Source organism: Canis lupus, chromosome 10 (assembly GCF_011100685.1).
Source record: "Canis lupus familiaris isolate Mischka breed German Shepherd chromosome 10, alternate assembly UU_Cfam_GSD_1.0, whole genome shotgun sequence".
Classification (NCBI taxonomy): domain Eukaryota; kingdom Metazoa; phylum Chordata; class Mammalia; order Carnivora; family Canidae; genus Canis; species Canis lupus.
Genome location: NC_049231.1, coordinates 63259048 through 63277115, shown reverse-complemented (window position 1 = coordinate 63277115; position 18068 = coordinate 63259048). Strand labels below are relative to the sequence as shown.

The window sequence follows — 18068 nt, the reverse complement described above, 5'->3', positions numbered from 1 at the left end:
AAGTATCTGCCTTTGGCTCAGGTCATAATCTCGGAGTCCTGGATGGAGCCCTGTGTCAGGCTCCCTGCGTAGTGTGGAGCCTGCTTCTCTTTCTCTCCCTCTGCCCCTCCCCTGTTTGTGCTTGCTCTCTCTCTCTCTCAAATAAATAGAATCAAGAAAGAGAAAAAAGAAAAGAAAAGAAAAGAAAAGAAAAGAAAAGAAAAGAAAAGAAAAGAAAAGAGAAAAGAAAAAGTGATTTCCCTTCCTCTCCCATTGGAAAAATAAAACCTTACTGCACACCTGTGCAGAAACTTAAAGACAGAGTGATCATGCTGGAAACCTCCCCCTGAAAAGATTCTTCCAGAAAACCACAATCAGGCAAGTCATCTGATCAGCAGAATTCTCCCTAGTGACTATTAGTTCCTACTCTGTTCTTCCCGAGTACTCTGGTATGGTCATTTTGTCTCTAAGGTAAACTATTCTAAAGCGAAGATTTTCTTTCTTTCTTTCTTTCTTTCTTTCTTTCTTTCTTTCTTTCTTTCTTTCTTTTTTTTTTTAAGATTTTATTTATTTATTTGACAGAAAGAGAGAGCACAAGCAGGGGGAGTAGAAGGCTGAGGAAGATGGAGAAGCAGGCTACCTACTGGGCAAGGAGTCCAAGGCACACGCTTAACTGAATGAGGCACCCAGGCACCCCTAAAGTGAAGAAGATTTTCCACTCTGCTGTTTCCTTTAATGCCCCAAACAGGCTAACCCGTACTATCAAAATTAGGAAATCAACTTAGTTACTATTGCTACCCATTTTTAGATTAAGGCAAAGGACGTGAAAACACTGATGTTCTTTTCTGTCACAAAATTATGCTAATTTTTTAAAAAATATTTAAATATTTCCAAAACAGGCAGAGAAACTATATTCCACATGGTTCTTTTTTTTTTTTTTTTTTAAGATTTTATTTATTTACTAATGAGAGACACGGAAAGAGAGAGAGGCAGAGACATAGGCAGAGGGAGAAGCAGGCTCCGTGTAGGGAGCCTGACGTGGGACTTGATCCCAGGACTCCAGGATCACGCCCTAGGCTGAAGGCCGCACTAAACCACTGAGCCACCCGGGCTGCCCTCCACATGGTTCTAAAGGAGATATTTCCATGTTGCCAGTAAGTTTTACCTGGATATATGTTACAAAAATCATGAATGAAAACAACCCTATATAGGGTATGTTACTAAAAACAAAACAACAACAAAAAACAACCAATGATCACTCTTTTTAAAAACTAATTTTTTTTAAAAAAATTTATTTATGATAGTCACACAGAGAGAGAGAGAGGCAGAGACATAGGCAGAGGGAGAAGCAGGCTCCATTTACCGGGAGCCCAACGTGGGATTCGATCCTGGGTCTCCAGGATCACTCCCTGGGCCAAAGGCAGGCGCTAAACCGCTGCGCCACCCAGGGATCCCTAAAAACTAATTTTTTAAAAGATTTTATTTGAGAGAGAAAGCGTGAGAAGGGGGACAGGCAGTGGGAGAAGGAGAGAGAGAATCTCAAGCAGACTCTGCACTAAGCGCAGAGCCTGACAGGGCTCAATCTCACAACCCTGAGATCATGACCTGAGCCAAAATCAAGAGTCAGACGCTTAACCAACTGAACCACCTAGGCACCCCTAAATTTCTTTAAGTAAGTTCTATGCCCAACATGGGGCTTGATCTCATAAGATCAAGAGTTGCATGGAAAAAAAAAAAAAAAAGAGTTGCATGGTCTACTGACTGAGCCAGCCAGATGCCCCAAACAATAATCATTCTTAGTAGAATAATTACCTATGTTCTTCTACAGATTAGTAATAACAGTCAACTCATTAAAAAAAATTACTGTAGAGATATGTCTAAAAGGTTTAGTGACTTGGCTAGTAAGTATCAGAGGTAGAATGAATGAATATGAACGAATGAATGAATTTATTTATTTATTTATTCTGAGAGAGAGAGAGAGAGAGAGAGAGAGAGAGAGAATTTAAAGCAGGTTCCACGCCCAGTGCAGAGCCAGACACAGGGCTCATCTCACAATCCTGGATCATGACCGGAGCTGAAATCAACAGTCAGATACGTAACTGACTGAGCTACCCAGGTGGCCCATCAGAGGTAGATTTTAAATCCAATAATGTCAGAATCCAGAATCTGCAACCTTTTCCCTATATCTTTCACAGTATCCTCTCCCTAGAGAACACAGTGTCCTTAGTATCAAAGGGTAAGATATACCTCCAAAAGAAGATAGTCCTGCATGACTACAAGTGAGAAAAGTCACTGATCACAAAGCAAAGGTAGCTAAATGGGTTGCTGAGTTACAACATAAGGTCTGACTGGACTCAAACAGGCCTGTGTCTGAATTCTGGCTCCCTATTCTACTAGTTGTATGATCCTGGGCAAATTACTTCACCTCTTCATGCCCAAGCCTCCCCGTGTGCAAAGTAGAGATAAGAACAGTACATCCCTACTGGGCTTTTGGTTATCTGTCAAATAGCAAATGATATTCTAACAATAAATATTGGCTTAGCACCCTCCTCTACTTTCTTCTCTATGGTTGAATTTTTTAAAAAGCATCAAGATTACACAGGAAACAGGAAAATTCTAGGTTGCTCAGAGAGAGAGAACAGAACTAACAGACTTTATGACAACATTAATGAGTGCTTCTTGTTGAATGCCCATGTGTGACAATTATTTTGGATTTTTAAACCTTGACTGAATGAATAAATAAGTGGGACTGTATCAAACTAAAAAGCTTCTACATAGCAAAAGAAACAATCAACAAAATGAAATGGCAACCCACAGAATGGGAGAAAACATTTACAAACAATTTATCTGATAAGAGGTTAGTATCCAAAATATATGAGGAACTCATACAAGCAAAAACACCCCAAACAATCTGTTTAAAAATAGGCAGAAAAAAAAAATAGGCAGAAGATCTAAATAGATATTTCCCCAAAAGACATATAGATGGCTAATAAGTGCATGAAAAGATGCTCAATATCACCAATCATCAGGGAAATACAAATTAAACCACAATGAGATATCATCTCATACCTGTTAGAATGGCTATCATTTAAAAAAAAAAAGGTTTTTTAAATTAAACAAAACAAAACAAAAATAAGGGACAAATGTTGGAGAGGCTTGGAGAAAAGGGAACCCTCATGCACTCTTGATGGAAATACAAATTGGTACAGCTACTACGGTACAGAAAATGGTACAGAGGTTCCTCAAAAAATTAAAATAGGACTACCATATGATTCAGCAATCTCACAGATGTGGGTATATATCTGAAGAAAATGCAACCACTATCTTGAAGAGATTATCTACACCCTCATGTTCATTGCAGCATTATGCACAATAGCCAAGCCATAGAAACAACCTAAGTGCCATCAATGGATGAATAGATAAAGAAAATATGGTATATTCCACATACACACAGTGGAATATTATTCAGCCACAAAAAAAAGAAGGAAATCCTGCCTTTTGCGACAACATGGATGGACTCAGAGGGTCTTATGCCAAGTAAAACAAGTCAGAATGAGAAAAACAAATATTGCATGTTCTCACTTAAATGAGCAAAAAAGCCAAACTCATAGAAGTAGAGAGTAGTAGAATAGAATGTTGGTTGCCAAGAGTTGGGAGGTAGAGGAAATGGAGAGGTGTTAGTCAAAGGATACAAAATTCCAGCTATAGATAAATAAATTCTAGAGATCTAAAGTATAGCATTGAGAACACATTATATAGACAATAATGTATTTTTTTTTAAGATTTTATGTATTTATTCATGAGAGACATAGAGGAGTGGGGGGCAGAGACACAGGCAGAGGGAGAAGCAGGCTCCATGAGGAGAGCCTGATGTGGGACTCAATCCTAGGACTCCAGGATCATGCCCTGGGCCGAAGGCGGCGCTAAACCACTGAGCCACCCAAGGATCCCACAATATTGTATTATAGACTCAAAAGTTGTTAAGAGAGTAAATCTTGAATATTATCATCACATACACCCAAAAAGGTAACTATGGGGAATAGGGGTATTTACTTACCTTATTGTGATAATTATTTCATAATATACATACAGTATCAATCATCATGCTGTACACCTTAAATTAAAAACAATATCTGAATAAAACTGGGAGAAAAAATCTTAGTTGACAGGAAAAGAAACTACGTGTCTGAGTGGTATTCTGTAATTTGGATAGAAAAGAATATTATAGTAAATATTCTAAATTTTCAAAATACTGTGTTGATATAGGGCTGACGGGCCCTGAAGAAGATACTCTGACATATGCATAGAATAACTTCAAAGTTCTTCCTAAAACATTCAATACAAAATTCCTATTTAAGCTCTCTATAGTAACCATCAACAGCAAAGGATCTATATATAATTTACTTATGGATAGAGTATAATCACATATACTGTAAGGAAATTCACTAGGCTTGTAATTTAAAAATTTGTAGGCATCTCCTTAGTTGAAAAAAAATCACAAGTCTAGCTTTTCTTTGGGCAGACTGCAAGTAAAACAAAATACTGTCTTCAGCAGACTTAAATTCAAACACAGTGCAAAGATTTCTTCTAACCTCATCACCTAAATATAATTATAGCATAAAACATATAGGAAGAGCACTTTATAACCAGAAAATACTTATTAATATTACATATATTTTTATATAGATATATTTATTAATAAATTTGAAAACCTCAATGAAATAGTAATCTTAACTTCTGAGAATGCTGTCCAATATCCAAGAAAAAAATCTGAAATGTTATCAAAGTTTAATCCCAAACCTCACTGAACATCTCAATTAACCTTTTTCCTTATTATTAACCTAAGCAAATTATTCAAGCCTACTAGCCTTTTCTACATTTTAAGTAAACAAAATGAAAAAAAAAAAACATTTTATTAAAGTGATTAAAAACAAAAGAAATAAGCATTACTATTTAATCTTAGAATGACTTTCTAGGAATAGGAAAACAAAGCATTTTCACCACAAAAAAGATGGAAAATACTAAAAAAGATATAGAATAAAAAATACAGATATCCCCTCATCCAAAAATAATCTTCTAAAACATGTTTTGTGTATTATTTTTTTTCCTGTGCAAACACATTTGTGCAAAACACAACTTTATAAAATTTGGATTATGATGGTTGCATAACACTGTGAATGTACTAAAATGTCATTAGCGGTAAATTTTATGTTATGCGTATTTTACCAGAATAAATTTTTTTTAATTTTGATTATACTATGTATACAGTTACGTATTTTGCTTTTTCACCCATACTGAACATTATTAAATGGATATTTTCCAATTAAAGATTGTAAATAATTGTTCATTAAATGATTTGTAAAAACATTAATTTTTAATGCCTATAGAGTATTTATTCATAAAGTGGACATAACCATTTATATGGTTATTCCCTTATTTTCCCTCATTGTCCATTCATTCCTCTATTAGTGTGCACTCAGTTGTTTCTAATTTTCTATTTTTTTTCAAAATTTTATTTATTTACTCATGAGAGACATAGAGAGAAAGGCAGACACATCAGCAGAGGGAGAAGCAGGCTCCCTACAGGGAACCTGATGTGGAACTCAGTCCCAGGACCCCAGGATCACGACCTGAGCCGAAGGTAGATGCTCAACCACTGAGCCACCCAGGCGCCCCTGTTTCTAATTTTCTACCACAGAAATTTCATAATAAATATTTGCATAAATAAATATTTGCATAAATAAATATTTGTTGAATCTCAGATTGTTTCCTTAGGCTAAATTCCTATGAGTACTCCCACAACACATGCACAACTCAGTTTTTGTTTTCCATGTTTTTTAAGTAATAAAAGTTTACACTGTTAAAGCCACTATGTTTTTTTTTTTAAATCCCTTGTTCCATTTTCCTCTCTTACTTGTCAGGTACCTAATATTCTGAATTTTATGCACATATTTTTAAGTGATCTGGATATTTTTAAAAACTTAATATAAATGGTGTCCACGAAGTACAACTACTTCCCTTGACTGCACAGAAACCAAACCCTCAGCTACCAACACTCACAATGGAGATGGAAAGACCCATGGCTTTAACCCCATGCATCATTTCGCTCTGCTTCCATTTCAAGTTCACAGACAAGTCTGTCTCTTTTTAATGTGACTATGTCTTTTGAGTTTCTATTGTTTATTTTGTCACTTCTACTGGAGCATGGAGGTTCAAAGTATGAATTTGCAAGAATTATGTTATTCAGAAGTACCCCCCACCCAGTTGTTAAAAACAAATAAAAACCTGAGACTAGAATTAAAGCACATTCCAAAGAAAAGAACTGAATATACCACTAGAAATACTTTACCCTCATGATTTGTTCATCAAGTGCATCAGTCCCCATTTCATGTGAAGGGAGAGGAAGCACTGGTAAATAATAGTAGAAAACTGATCCTAGAACATCTGACTTACACTTCTAGAACTATCCTCCTTCACAATCAAAATTCAAAACGTTAAAAAAAAAAAAGAAAAAAGAAAAAACAAAATTCAAGAACTGTGGTTTAGTAACTTTCTTAGGGACCTACAGAAGAATTAAAAACTACATTATAGAAAAAAATTAATAAATAACCTACACCCTGAATTAGACACTGCCTGTCCTCCATATAAGAGTAAACTTACACATTCATAGGTTGGGGTTCTTTTACCTAAAATATATGTCAAAAAGAAAAATTCACTCAATTCCTACTTCAATTCATATACTAGATTAACTCAAATGGATCAAAGAGCTAACTATAAGAGCTACATAGGAGTGACACAAATTTGGCAATGGATTCTTAGATGTGACACCAAATGCATGAATTACAAAAGAAAAACTAGATAAACTGGAAAGAAGTTTCCATCTTTATTGAAAGGCTAATGTTATAAACTTTATGATATAAAAGGCATTAATCTCCTTGACTCAAAGAGTTTATATGAAGAAGAAACTGAAAAATTTTCCATCAAATTCAGCATATAAAATAACTGAGGCCATGCCATTGTCTTCTTCTTCTCCAATCCTGTAAGCTTCATTTCTTCATTCATAATCTTCATTTCTCTAATCTATCAATGACCCACTCCAACTTCACCTCCCTCACAGCCTTTATTCACTTGCCCATTAAAGGTCCCTATTTCTCAAAGTTCTGCTCTTGGCCTACCTTCTGCTCCTCAATACTTTCTTGAATTCAATGACCACTAAACAAAAACTCATAATTCCCAGACCTATCTTTTTGCCAAGCCTACACACCAATGAAACCCAGACCAAAGATTTCCAAATTCCTAATAAACATCTCAAGAACAGTTCAGCAAAAAAATAGCCAGAATTTGTTGGCTTGAAGATTCTCAGTCTCTCCAGATGCAAACAATATTAAAATAAGAAATGGCTTCCCGGCCAAGTTCAAATTCAAAGCATTGCCAAAAAAACATGGTCTAAGAAATGAGGTTGAGAATGTAGCTACAAAATTCTTTGTCATAACTTCAGAAAGCTCTGAGGTGGTGCTTCTGAGTACTATGCACTTAGACAAAAGACCTTTTAAAGATTTTTAAAGTACAACTCACAGATTCTTTTAATCAAACACTAGAGCTTCCAACAAAGCTGAAAAGCCAATGTCCCTTAGCAGAGTCCCAAGGTAGAAAATGGCTTATCGCAGAGATTTCTAAGTGTGGCTTCTATCTAATGGAGTATGCTCAAATGATTTATAGAAGATCCATAAAGTTTTCAGGAGAATTATATGGGGAGAAACACTGCCCATTTGGACTGAAAGAAACACAAACAGTACAAAATGAAGAGTCCTTTAGTGTCTAACATCTGCAAGCAGGAAATGGATAGAGAAAACTACACAACTGCAAATACAGGTACCTTTCACAAAAAAGGAAAGATAACTCAAAGTGTAGAACCAAAAGCCCAGGAGGAGAAGCTAAGAGCCATGGAGAAATTCCCAGACTTTGAATTCTAATCAAAGAACTACCAACCTGTGTCTAGCTATATTTCAGAAGTGGTATGAAGTAATGGCACCTTTGTGACATTTTCACTCTTTTTGAACAAGACAGTCTGCAGTGGTTAACTTAGTCTGTCCAGCCTGATCACTGTATTCTGAGTGTGTAGAGAGCAAATAATTTGCCTCTTTGGTTTCACGGATCTTCAGATAGAGAGGTAATGTACTCAAGGAGCTGAAATCAAGGAAACACACCTTGAAGCCTATACCTATGCTTTATCCAAACCTAGACTTAATTTAGATAATGATATCCTGGATCTTAAGATATTATAAAAGGAGTGACTTTTGCAGGATATTGGGAGGGGGCAAGTATATTATAGATGTGAGAGGAACATCAATAATTTTGGCCACGAATGTACTGTAGTGATTTAAATTATGTTCACAAATTCTTTTTGCACTTTCTTCAAAAGGTGGAGTCTAGTTCCTTTCCCCTTGAGTGTGGGCTGGACTTAGTGACTCAGTTCCTACAATACTAAAAAGTAACTTCCAAAGAACAGAGTAGGGAAAGGGAAAAATGGTTAACTTTACAATGTGAGACTTGGTAAACATTACCTTAATGTGTGATGAGAGTTAACATCAACAGTCAGGTCATGTGAATTGCATGTATCCTATTAGAGTATGGTGTGATGAGGAAGGCGTTTCACCCCTGTTGTAATCTTTCCCAAGACCCATAAGTCCAGTCTAAGCATGAGAAAAACAACAGACAAGCCTAGACTGGGGGACATTCTACAGGATATCCAGCCAGCATGCTTCAAGACTGTACATCATGAAAAATAAGGAAAGATGAGAGACTGACACATATCAGAGGAAACTAGGGACATATAACAACTAATGCAATTTAAGTAGTTAAGTCAGCAACTTAGTGGCATCCTGAATTGGATCCTGGAACAGAAAGAGAACATTAATGGAAAAAACTAGTGAAATAAAAATAAAGTCTATAGTTTAACTAATAACAATATATCAGTATTAGTTTTTTATTTTTACAAATAAATGTACTGTGGTAACACAAAATGTTAACAAGGGAAAACTGGATGAGGGGAATAAGGGAATTCATTGTACTATCTCTGCAACTTCTGTGTAAATCTAAAATTATTAAAATACAGTTAATCTACAGCCTTCCCTTCCCTTGCCCCCAAAATCATACCTATTTCAGAGGGTTGGTAAATAGGACTGAATGAATCGATGCACAGAACAGTGCTTGGAGCACGATGAGGATATAATAAATAACAGCTATTACTATTCTTATATTAAACACCTAGTGTATTGCTAAATGGATGAAAATTAAAATGTAACAAGAGCTAACTTCATTAATTCTGTACTTGTTATACTGCTCTATTCCTCATTATTTCCCAGCAAAAAACAAAAAACAAAAAACAGTGACATGCTTTTTTTTTTTTCACCAAAAGTAATGGAGTACAAGTCAGTGACTAAGTCATAAGCACTGTGTATTCCTGATTGCTTTTGCTTTCCTGGATTACTCACTATGGAAGAAACCAGTAGCTATGTCACTCTATGGGCAAGAAGCAGAAGGGATCTGAGGTCTCTCTGAACAGCCACACCAGTGAACCTGGAGGCAGATCTTTTAGCCCCAATCCTTAGAGCTCTGGGCAATATCCAGTGCAACTCAATAATAGAAACCCTGAGCTAGAATCACTTAGCTAAACTCCTCCCAAATTCCTACCCCAACTCCTATGTGAGATAATAAATGCTTGCTGTTTTTATGACCCTTATTTTAGGGGTAATTTGTTATTAGCAGTAGATAACTAATATATGGATTCTCTCCCTTATTAATTCATTTAAAAATATACTGAAGGTATAAACTAACAAGATAGTGTAGTGGACATATATTGATTTTGCTTGTCCAGTATCTCTAATTTCTTTGGGAAACTACTCCTCACCTCTTCCATGTAGTATCAGCTGTCAATCTACACTTTACCTTGCCCTTGGTCAAAGAGCTAGATATACTGTAAGCTTAAATTACCCTAATTCCTGTAAATAGTGACTTCTCCATGGGAAGCCATGTGACCTAAGCAAGAAAAATAAGGATCAGTCTTTAATCAACACACATATACTGGGAAGAGAGAAGCATCTCTATCCCCTGGTATTTCTAAGCTGAAAAGATGAGTCTGGGCCTGATAACCATCACCTTACCTCCATGGGAAGTAAGCTTGTTTACAGAATGACATGAACAAAGCCAAGAGATATCTAAAGCCAAGAACCAGGTTTGGGCTTTTTAAGTATGTAACCCACTAACCTCCTTTTTTGCTTAAGTTAGAACTAATATAGGTGCTCTGTTTTATCTTTTATTTATTTTTTTAAGATTTTATTTATTTATTCCTGAAAGACACAGAGAGAGAGAGGCAGAGACACAGGCAGAGGGAGAAGCAGGCTCCATTCCATGCAGATAGCCTGATGTGGGACTCGATCCCAGGTCTCTAGGATCACATCCTGGGCTGAAGGCGGCCCTAAACCGCTGAGCCACCTGGGCTGCCCTGTTTTATCTTTTTTTTTTTTTTTTTTTAAAGTACAATTAGTTTTGCTCTATTTGTTTTGTTTTATTTTTTATTTATTTTTTTTAATTTTTATTTATTTATGATAGTCACAGAGAGAGAGAGAGAGGCAGAGACACAGGCAGAGGGAGAAGCAGGCTCCATGCACCGGAAGCCCGACGTGGGATTCGATCCCGGGTCTCCAGGATCGCGCCCTGGGCCAAAGGCAGGCGCCAAACCGCTGCGCCACCCAGGGATCCCCTGTTTTATCTTTTAATCTAAGTTATATCAAACACTAAAGAAAAGTTCAAAATATCCTGAAAATTCAGATTATCAGAGCCAGCTGACATAACTGGAGAGGAATTCAAAACAGAGGTATTCAGTATTATGGACTATGAAGAAGAGAGATTTTTACCAAGTGAAAACGGAGAGTAGATAAAGAGCATTCCAAGCAGCAACAGGAAAGGACACACATGTATGGAAAAATACAGTTCTGCTTGGTTGGCACTGTACAATATAAATAGGTAACTGGGCATGGAAACTTAAAATTATATCCTTAGATGACTAGGACTGTTTTCTTTAAACAAAGAGAATGTATGAGGGAGGAAGTATCAACAGGATGACAGATCAAACTCATTTTGTAATCAATATTGTTTGATGTGGGGCACCCCGGGTGGCTCTGCGGTTTAGTGACGCCTATAGCCCAGGGTGTGATCCTAGAGACCTGGGATCAAGTCCCACGTCGGGCTCGGCATGGAGCCTGCTTCGCTCTCTGCCTCTGTTTCTGCCTCTCTCTCTCTCTCTCTCTGTCTCTCATGAATAAATAAATAAAATATTTAAATAAATAAATAAATAAATAAATAAATAAATACACACACACACACACACACACACGTTGTTTGGATGTGACCACTCATTTAGCTATGTACTCACTAGCTTTATCATCATAATTCAGTTCATGCTTCTCTACTGTAACCATAATATCAAATGACTTATTAAAATCCAGCTATACTTCCTTTGTTTTTTGACTTCCTCTAATCTACTTACATTAATAACCCTAGCAATAAATAGGAAGTTGAATTTATTCAGCAGTTAATCTGAGCTGGTTCCTATTGACTGCCACTCATATTTAATGTTACTTGCATCTTGAGGGTACTACTAAGCTCCCTTTAATTAACTACACATAGAGCTATCTCAGAAAAATGAGAAACCTGAAACTTAACTTCCAAGTTCAAAAGTCTCACTCTCTCCTTCTCCAATTGAGAAATCATTTCTTAAAATCCATATAAAAGTGCTAAGAATGGCTTTATACCATATATAAAAATTAAGTTAAAATGGATTAAAGACCTAAATATAAGAGCTAAAACTATAAAACTCTTAGAAGAAAACATAGGGGGAAAGTCTCATGATACTGGAATTGGCAATGCTTTCTTACCTATGACACCAAAAGCTCAGGAAACAAAAGAAAAAAAGATAGATAAATTAGACTACATTAAAAATTTTTGTGCATTAAAGGATATTATCTAAAAAGTGAAAAGGAAACCAACTAGATGTGAGAGAATATTTGCAAGTCATATATCTGTAAGGGATTGATATCTGGGATATATAAGGAACTCCTACAGCTCAATAACACCATCACCACCAACAACAAAACAGGTTAAAAAATGGGCAAAGGTCTTGAATACCTATTTCTCCAGAGAAGATTTACAGATGGGCCATAAGCATATGAAAAGATACTCAACATCACTAATCATTAAGGAATCAAAACCACAATATCACTTCATACCCATTTGGATGGCAATTAATTAATGGTTAGTCAGCAACTTAGTGGCACTCTGGTGAAATAAGTGTGTGTGTGTATGTGTATACATATATATATATTTTTTTTTTTCTTAAGAGAAGAGAAAGAGAACATGCAAGCAGGTGGGGTGCAAGGGACAGAGGGAAAGGGGGAGAGAGAATCTTAAGTAGACTCCATGCTCAGCTCAGAGCCTGATCTTGTGACCCTGCGATCATGACCTGAGCAAAAATCAAGAGCCAGATACTTAAATAACTGAGCTACCCAGGCACGGATGGCAATTTATTAAAAGACAGAAGGAAGGTAAGAAGGAAAGAGGAAGGAAGAAAGGAAAGAAGAAATGAAGGAAGGGAGGAAGGATGTGCAAACTTTGGAATGTTCATGCATGGCTAGAAAGAATTTAAAATGGTACAGCCACCATGGAAAAGTTTGAAAGTTCCTCAAAAACATAAACATAGAATTATCATATGATTCAGAAATTCCACTCTTAGGTATATACCCAAAAGAATTAAAAGCAGTGATTCAAACAGATATTTGCACATCCATGTCACAGGAACATTATTCACAATAGCCAAAAGGTGGAAACAACTCAAATGTCCATCAATATATTAATGGATAAATAAAATCTAGTACATACATATAATGGAATATTATTTAGCCTTAAAAAGGAATGAAATTCTGACACATGCTGTGACATGAATGAATCTTAAGGTATTATTCTAAGCAAAATAAGCCAGACTAATGGCAAATATTGTATGATTCCACTAATATGAGAGGTACCTAGAATAGGTAAGTTTATGGGTAAAAAAGTAGAGAGGTTACTAAGGGCCAGAGAGAGGTAAGAATGGGGAATTACTGTTTAATGGATATAGAATTCCTGTCTGGGATGATGAAAAAGTTCTGAAAATAGGCAGTAGTGATGGTCACACAACATTGTGAATGCACTTAATACCACTGAACTCTACATTTAAAAATGGCTAAATGATAAATTTTATGTTATGTATATTTTACACAATAAAAAACAAGAGGTAAGAGCGAGGTTGGGCCAGAGGCCTTCTACGCTCATCTTGGCAGTAGAGCAGTGGCACACATGGAATGAAGCCCACAGCCAACTAGCCAATATACAAATACTAGACAAACACAAGCAGTTTCAACATTGCTGAGGAGGATATACTGTCACCCTGAGTTCAGTACAAAGAACTTACATCTAAAAATTATTTCCAAGTCCTATTAAGGCTTGGTTTCCTGGCTTCCTTTCAAGAGCCCCATCTGTCCACAAGAATAGAACCAAAGAGTCTGAACAGCAACAAGCTGAAATAAGTCCAACACCAGGGGCTGTCTGTTGGCAGGCTACTAGTCAGAAGCTGAGTATTTTAGCAGTGCCAAAGCCCCATTCTCACAGGGTCAACGAATTTACAAAGACAAACACTTAAATCTCTCTCTCCCCCTTTAAATTGTTTTATTGAAGTATAATATACATACAGAAAAGGATACATCATAAGAAACAATGATTTCTTTCAAAGCCTATTATGAATTATGCTCAGAAAAAAAAAAGAATTATGCTCAGTAACCTCAAATGCATCTCTTTATAAATTCGGAGTTTAAAAATAAAACTACTTCAGCAGAAACAGCATTTTTTTTTTTTTTTAGAAACAGCATTTTCTTAACTGCCGAATACTAAATAATTTCTTTTAATTTATTTTTTCCCAAGTGGAAGGGCTAATTATAGTTATCAAAAAAAAAGCAAGTTGTGTATTGGATGGTCAACTTAGCAATAAGAGTATTAAACACTAGGATCATCAATTTACACTAACATATTCATGCAAAAACCCCAGAGTTATCTCTATTTCCTCACTTTCTTTCCTTTTCCACATGCCTTCCAACTCATCTCGAAGGTAACTCATCTACATTCAATATTTCTTCCGTCTGCTCACTTCTTTCTACCTTGACTGCTAAAATTATCTCCATCTGCTCTGCTAATATCATCTCACCTAGACCATTACAAGAGCTCCCTCTAAGTGTTCTCCTAGCTTCAATTTTTTAGGAGGGGGCGGCAGGAGGAAGGGGCACAATACTGATTTTTATTAGTTATCTCTGGCTTGACAAATTTTGAAAGATGTTACAATAGATTTAAAAAAGAGAACTGTCAAAATTGTGGAACAAAGGTAGAAATGTGGAATGAAGATTGTCAAAAGTCTACATAACCCCGTTTGGAAGTGGAGTATTAACTTTGGTTCTCTTCATTCTGGATATTTAGCCTTGCTAACAGAATGAAGGATGGAACATTTTGGTTTTTGCTTGTTTTCACCTTGAGATACCATTTTTACCCACATACTAGGACATGGAGATTTGGAAGCAAAAAAGAAAATTACTTTTAATGTGCAAAAAACCAAGTTTGACCTCAGTGACTTTTTTCTTGGTATACTGGTATCATGGTTTCACTCTGGACTGTACAATAATCCATCCTTCAGACAGGAGTCAAAGTGATCCTTTTATCCTAAGAACATAGATCACATTGCATCATTTATTTGTTTCCTTTCGATGGTTTCCTATTAGAATAAAAATCCAAATTTCTTACCAAAGCCAATTTCTTGCCTTTGCTGTTTCCTCTGCCTTTTGTGTTTCCAGATCAGTCTGCCTCCTTAGAAAGCCTTTCCTCACTCAAGCTAAAGCAGTAGCCCCTTACTTTGAGGTGGATCTGGGCCTTCATAATGTTTTAAAGCTCCCTGGGTAAGTCTGATATTCAGTGATGCTGAGACCACTGCACTAAATGAATCTTGCTTTTGCTTGCAATAACTTTTCTGCCAATTTACTTCTTGCTACCTTCTTACTGCCTGTGGGTTGAGAAACTGGAAAACCAACATGTAGGAAGTGGTAAAAAAAGAAATGCCAATCATCAGGAACCTGTACTAAACCCTACCAAAGGTCGCACCTATCTGTTAAATGAAAAGATATGTTCATAAACTCTAAAGAATCTGTACTGCCTGTACCAACTTTTCTTAGTGATGACTCTCAGCTCTGAATAGGAGAGCTGAAGTTGTCAGAGAAATCAAATGCAAATGTTACCTGCTCCAAACTGCCTTCCTCAACTTCCTGGGTAAAGAGGGCTATTCCCTCTTCTGAGCTTTGGTAAGATTCTTCAGTTTCTGATATACTTTTTTACACTAATTACTACTATTTTTCTTTTTCTGTCAGCTCCATAAGATAAAGGACTCATCTATGTTATTCACTGATATATCCCCAACACCTATACAGAGTCTGACACATGCTAGATTCTTAGTAAAAAATGGATTATGGGATTCATTCATTCCTTCAACAAATATTTACTGAACATGGTGTCCCAGACAGCATTCTCGGCCTTGAGGATATATCAGTGAACAAAACAGTAAAAACTCTTGCCGCCTTATATGCTAATGTGGAGCACAGGCAAGATAAGATTAATAAGTACAACAAAGGGATCCCTGGGTGGTGCAGCGGTCTGGCGCCTGCCTTTGGCCCAGGGCGCGATCCTGGAGATCCGGGATCGAATCCCACGTCGGGCACCCGGTGCACGGAGCCTGCTTCTCCCTCTGCCTATGTCTCTGCCTCTCTCTCTCTCTCTCTCTCTCTCTCTCTGTGACTATCATAAATTAAAAAAAAAAAAAAAAGTACAACAAAATATACAATATACCAGTTAGAATAAGTAGCAGGAAGAAAAAATACAGAAAAAACATCTAATTTATGATAACAAAAGTGTATCACTGGTTGCCTAGGAATTGGGGTAGAGAGAGGGATGGACTATAAAGGAGCACAAGGAAACTTCTGGGGGCTGATAGACACAATCTGTCTCTTGACTATAGTGGTAATGTCACAAGTTTATACACCAGCCGAAATTAATCAAATTGAGTATTTCAAATGCATACAGATTACTGTATGGATATTATAGCTCAATGAAGTTTTAAAAAATAAAGCAGGAAGCGGAGGACTGAACTTTTAGAGAAGTGCCCAGTGAAAGCATTACTGAGAAGGTGAATTGGGGGGAAAAAAATGTAAGGAAAGTAGAAAAGCTATTATTACAGATATCTGAGGGAAGATCAATCCAGAGAGAAGGAAAAGCAAATGCACAGATCGTAAAGAAGGAGCATGCTTGGCATGTTCCACAAATCAGCAAAGGAGGCCATTAGGTCTAGTTGGAGAAGAGTGAGTGAGAGAAAGACCTATTAATCTGATTGAGATAGCAAGCCACTAGTGAGATGAGAGCCATGAATACACATTATTTGACTTATACTTTAAGAGAGACACTCTGTTGATATACTACTGTGTGTTGAGAATTAAAGATAGAGAGCAGATGCAAACAGACCAGTTGAGAGGATGTTGTTACGATCTAAGACACAAGTGTTGGAGATGTGAACAGAATAGGGGGGAGTAGTGAGAAGCAGTAAAACTTTAGCTGTATTTTATAATTAACCCTAACAGGATTTGATGATGGAATGGATGTGGGTGTGAGAAAAAGAAAAGACATAAATTGGAAGAATGGAGGTGTCACTAACTGAGATGAAAAAGAAAATGAAGGAGCAACAGGTTTGGGAAATATATGAGGAACTTAGTTTGGGGCATATTCAATTTTTTGATACTCTTTTCACAAAAAAAATCCTGTAGGATTGAGCTGTATATTTTATTGCCAGCCTAGGTTGTATTACTGTTTACTTCTTTCTTTACAACTTCTCTTGATTCAAGAATATATTTGCACCCAAAGGATTTTGTGGGTTAAAGAGCAATTTCAGTATCAATGCTGTTTACTACCATATTATATTACTAACATGTTTTTTTGGCTCCTAAATGTTAGTGTCAATGGTTTTTGGAAAAAATCAGTTTAGTGATCTCCATTTTTGTTTTCATTTTACCACATATTACCTCTGTTTAAAGGCAGTCATAAATCTACCTCAGATACCTTCTCTAGAAAATGGGGATATACTACCTCATTGGCTAAGTGCTTAAGGACTCTCTGACTTCTAAGATTTGTTGATTATATTATGACAGGTAAACTTTCTAGCAATAGCAATGACTATTTATTTATACATTGTCTGTTGCTGCTTTTGAGCTACAACAAAGTTGAGTACTTATGACAGACACTATATATGGTTGCCAAGCAAAAACTATCTGGCTACCTAAAAAAACTTACCGACTTGTTCTAATTGGTCATAAAATGTCCCTGAAGCTAGTCAACAAATTATTTGTAGTGATGTTTAGATTTACAGATTGACAAAATTGTTCTATACTAAAAAACAAAAAAATGAAATAATCACTATTGCCAAATAAAAAATGAATAGCCTATACAAATGGTTAGTGAAACTTAGATATCTACATGTTATCACACCTTTCTTATCTGTCAGATTTTTGGTCTAGGAACAGTAAAAGGAAGGCCATGTAAGACAATGGTTAAGAGAATGGACTTTAGGGTCAGACAAACCAAAGTCAATAAAGGCAATAGCACTATTTTACAATAACTGTATAAAAGATTCTCCAAATGTATTTTGAAAAAAAATTATTTTTTTAAAGGAATTACCTTTTAAATTAAAACTAGTGTCATTATAAAACTATAAACACTGAAAACTCCTAAGAAACTTAAGGAATATGTGAGGGAAATGGACAACTAAAAAAAAAATGCTCTCATCTCTAGAAGAAAAATTAATTTCTATTATACGATGTAATAGAAGCACTTATTTGATTATTTATCTGAAAATAAATCTGGTTAGCTAATTCAGTGATCTGGGTTTTCTCTTCCTAATTATGGCTGCTGCTTTTTTTTTT

General features: G+C 36.1%; 1 protein-coding gene across 1 annotated transcript in view; it reads right to left on the bottom strand.

Moving 5' to 3' along the window:
• COMMD1 (copper metabolism domain containing 1) overlaps positions 1–18068 on the bottom strand; it is a 173010-nt gene that overhangs the window by 73540 nt on the left and 81402 nt on the right.